Source organism: Macrobrachium rosenbergii, chromosome 17 (assembly GCF_040412425.1).
Source record: "Macrobrachium rosenbergii isolate ZJJX-2024 chromosome 17, ASM4041242v1, whole genome shotgun sequence".
In the NCBI taxonomy this organism is placed as follows: Eukaryota; Metazoa; Arthropoda; class Malacostraca; order Decapoda; family Palaemonidae; genus Macrobrachium; species Macrobrachium rosenbergii.
Window position 1 is genome coordinate 17,962,281 of NC_089757.1, and position 5,000 is coordinate 17,967,280.

A 5,000-nucleotide genomic window follows, 5' to 3' on the forward strand; every position below is an offset into this window, starting at 1 on the left:
GGAAAATCTTTCCTTCAGGTTTCTCCTAAAATCACACGCGTCTCCTTTTTCGCCTCCTCATCATATGCTTCTTCCCCTTGTTTTATTCTTCTTCTCCCTCTCAGGGAAACATCACCTTTCTGCTGTTACACTTTCTCTTAATCTTCATGATTTGTTATTCCAGTTGTGTTCAGCTTTATATCCCAATTTGGTTCAGCTGATTCGGTTACTCTATTTTTATCTTATTCCCGTTCGAATCTGCCTCTGAAATGATTAAATGCCCTTCTTGTCTTGTTTTACTCATTCTTTTCGTTTCAACCCAAACCAGTCTTGACTACTTTCGTTCAGCGATATCTTTCCACTTCCACAACGCTGAATTCGCTCCATTCCTCTCGTGTTCCTGGTCCTTTCGCTTGCCTCCCTTTCAAGAGAGGGACCTGGACAGTATCTCTGGAAGGGGCCGACTTATCGGCTCGCTTCAACGCTTTCAAGTCCAATATTCTTTTCCCAGTCTTTCACCTCATACAACCTCCACTTTGCCGAAATGACGAAGGAATTTTGCCGTAGATGACCATTTCGTTGCGACGCCACATAGGCATGCAAACAGCGAAGCAGAGATCATGGAAACTAAGCCCCTGTGACCTATCGGCATTTAAGGCTCTGAAGTAAACAAAAACATATAAGCGTGTCATATGACCCGGCAGGTGACACTGCTCACAACATAATAGACAATAAATGAATGAGGAGTCGCAACAAGAGAAGGGGAGGGCGGGAGGATTCACTCAAGTGCCCGCAACTGAAGCAGAGGACCACATCTTGGCCTGGCCAAGTCTGCGTGTAAAACGTGGAGAGTTGTTTGGGTTCCGCATGGACTTCCCTCATTAGTCCAGTAACAAGATATCCCAATTTTCACAAGATACAAGTTTCATTTACGCAGGCGCGCGAACGAACACAAGCGCGGGCGCGCAGACTTTGCGCGCGCGCGTGTGTGTGTGTGTGTGTGTGTGTGTGTGTGTGTGTGTGTGTGCGGCGCGTGCAAAGCGGACGAAAATTTGAAACTTATTGCAATAAGTTGTCGAAGCGCTAAAAAAAAATCTTTCCCTGGAGAGAGAGAGAGAGAGAGAGAGAGAGATGAAGACGATAAAATTCAGAGATGAAAATCTTGTTAAGTCGAACTCAGTTTTTAATTGGTTCTTGCATGAGAATATGTACGTCCCAGTGCGCGCACGCGTGTGTGTGTGTGTGTGCGTCTTGGTGTAAGTGAGAGAGAGAGAGAGAGAGAGAGAGAGAGAGAGAGAGAGAGAGAGAGAGAGAATAAACATTCCAAGAGATGCAAATCTTGTTAAGTCGAACTCAATTTTAACTGGTTCATGCATGAGAATATGTCCCAGCGCGTGTGTGTGTGTGTGTGTGTGGTGTATACGAGAGAGAGAGAGAGAGAGAGAGAGAGAGAGAGAGAGAGAGAGAGAGAGAGAGAGAGAGAGAGAGAGAGAGAGAGAGAAATGAAGAAGATGATAAAAATTCAAGAGATGGGGATCCTGTTAAGTTGAAATCAGTTTTTAATTGATTCATGCATGAGAATATGTACGACCTACTGCACGTGTGTGTTGGTGTATGGGCGAGCAGAGCGCCCGCGAGCCAGAGAGAGAAGAAAAAGAGAGAGAATGTTAGGCTTACTGTGCAGAGATATTCTGTACAATATTTACAAATATTTTAAAAAGTAAGTGCAATGACATCGAGTATTTGAGAGTAAAATTTTGGAACTAAAAGAGACGCAAAGAGACGCATCTCTATGTGAAATTCTCTCTTCCAAAATCTTTTGTCGCAGATTTTTCAAGAGGTGACCAAGCCTTATTTTCGCAGCCATGCCCATCTCATTAACTCCACTTGAAGAAAAAATTTACCTTACAATACTTTTTCTCAAGTATTCGTTATTTATCGACAGTGTCAGACTCTTGGTGATAATCACTCATTCCTACATATATATATATATATATATATATATATATATATATATATATATATATATATATATATATATATATATATATATATATATATAATATAATACATATATATATATATATATGTATATATATATTACACACACATATATATATATATATGTATGTATGTATATGTATGTATATATTTACATATATATATATATATATATATATATATATATATATATATATATATATATATATATATATATATATCCGGCTTCGAGCAAGTTTTCGTGTTGATAAATATCTTTACATGCGTATTAACTGAAAAATGCGAGCAGAAACCGCACAAAGAAAACTCAAATCATGCTTTCTCGAAAGCAATAAACTTCTAACAATCTAATATTGAATTTTCTCAATCCTGGTAATTATTTGAGCAATCTCCTTATAAAACCAAATGAAAAGGTTATCGATCATCTAACTTCCCAGTTTGGTCCACTATACCGATTTGGTCAAATTAAGCTGATTTATGCGTCTCGTTTTTCCTCCTTAATGATTATCCTTTTCGACTTTAATCCCTCCTGAAAAAATCATGATTCCAATTCTGAGATTTCTAAAACTGGCTCACTGGCTTCCCAAGCAATCATAACCTAAAAAATATGTCTGATCTGAAAACTGCTCTAATCTGATTGCCTCAGTATTCAGATACAGTAAGAACAAAATGATCACTGGATAATTGAAAACCACCGTAATAATGTCGTCTCCCTTTTCAAAAGTTAAAATACCGACAGACTAGTTGACTGATCGATATCTGAGATAGACTAATGTCACAGTGGAAAAGAAATTCTGAATAAGCCAAAATCAGGAACAGGTCGTCTGATATACTGGCTGGCTCATGAGGTAAACAAATGCATTTAAAAATGGAAATTTTAACGAAAGTAACTGAAAAATAAGAAATTAAATTCTACAAGTTTACAATGAATCTAATTAATGAAACAGGTTTACTTATTAAGTATGTGTAAATGAACTCTATACTATTCTGCGGCCACTACGCTGATGACCTTGGTAGTGGGTGGTAACTTCAGTTTTAAAAGTAAGTCAACATGTCAGTGCCTTGGCAATTACTGACTCATTCAGCAATCACAAACGACAGTAAATATAATACGACCATAACAGTCTAGTGTATAAACTTATGAATGTGACTGAATATTATTAGGATACACTAATATATATGTATTCTGGAAGCAAAAAAAAAAACTTTAATGTCAATAATCACACAAAAAGAAATAAAGACATGGGCATATATGGTTTAATTTCCGTCAACCTATTTCTATTTCCTTAATAGAAATGAAAAGAATCCGCAAAAATATTTGACCTGTTTCGTTTCACAACGTTAGCGAACATCAAAAGAACAAAAAATTTCGGATCCTTATCCCTTTCCCAAAATTCACCTGAAGTCTATCAGTTACTTCTGAAGCGTTCAGAGGACAGGCAAACTATCAAACAGTCACGACTGAACGAACTCGGCGGAGAGGTAAAAACCTGCAATGACCTGCCTGAAGGTGCCCCGGGAATGCAATTACGGTGCGCGAAGGAGAGACGGGGAAATGGGGCAGAACAGGTAAACGCTTCGAGATCTCCGTCGAGTGTCTGCAGAATAATTGGAAAACAATTAGCAATCAACTTGGCACAAAAGTCTCAGATGCATGAGGGTGTCGTTAGCTCGGAAGTCAGTGTAACGACCCTGGGGCCTGGGGCAGAACAGTGAAAAAGACCTGTGAGGGATCGTGAAACGTACAACTTTTAAAGGAAGGTTCACACGAGAATGTATTACGTCGTTATTTACCATCTGGCCGCCAGACTCTGCACCGGACACCCAGTAATGGCGGAAAAATTGCTTCCTAGAGCGGATATTACAGAGATACTAAGTACAAAACGAAGACCCGGTTGAGCAACCTGAGCTACTAAACGATAAGTTCGGTGAACACTGGACAATAACTACCAAAACCATATTAGTAATCTCACGTATTTCTCACTTCAGGCGCCCTGGTGCCTTTTTATGATACGAAGATTGCTTTCTAACGGTCAAGTCACGAAAACCATGACATGAAATTAGCATAAAGCAACTCAACAAAGCTGCTGCCCGAGCTATCCAGTGCCGTGGTGACTACAGTTTTATGAAGCTGCATCTTTAATGTAAGACGCATACGCTGAAATATCTTGTTCATTTCTTATGTTGTAACAACTAAAATCTATCCATAAGCGAAAAAACAAACAGGGATTTTAGTTCCTATTTACTATTGTTGGTACATCTGACGGAAAAAATTCATTTATCGGTCAAAGGCTATACACATGAAACAAATAAGACCTCACGGTACAGATGGCATCGGAACCAACTCATTTCAGGAGGCTGTTTATCAGCTTCAGTGAATACAAACAAGTAGATAATAAAAGAATGAATACCATGCAAACAGTATTCTGAACTCTGAGAAGACAATAACTGAAAGCGAGGCAAAGTAAGAATATTTCAAACCCCAAGAAGACAATAGCTGAAAGAAAAGGAGGAGACAATTGCTGAAAGAAAGACAAAAGGGTATTTCACTCCCGATAACGACAGGAAGAAACGAATTCTAAAACATACAAATTATTATTATCATTTTGAAACATTTCACTAACCGACATCTAAGTCAAATACAAAAAATATCTCTCAGCACTGACCCCAAACATTCTTTCTTAAATGAGGACTGATAAACTGAAGATATATATATAAAAAAAATTGAACATGTAGCCGGGAGGAGGCTAAAGAACGGATCAAGTGCAAAAGGTCGAGAGCAGAGTAGCCTGAGTCAGCTTGAGCACAGCATAGTGCCTCCCAGTAACAGTCATTTCAGGCTAAACTAACTAGACATTACGCAGTGGTCGAAATATCCGGGTTCACTATGATTTGCTTCAACGTAAACACCATAAAGCGAAAAAAATAGTAACGAATTTACAATAAATGCTTCTCCTTCTTCTATGCAGAGATAACACACAGCAATTCTTCCATTCAATTCCGACGACACCCGGCAGTTG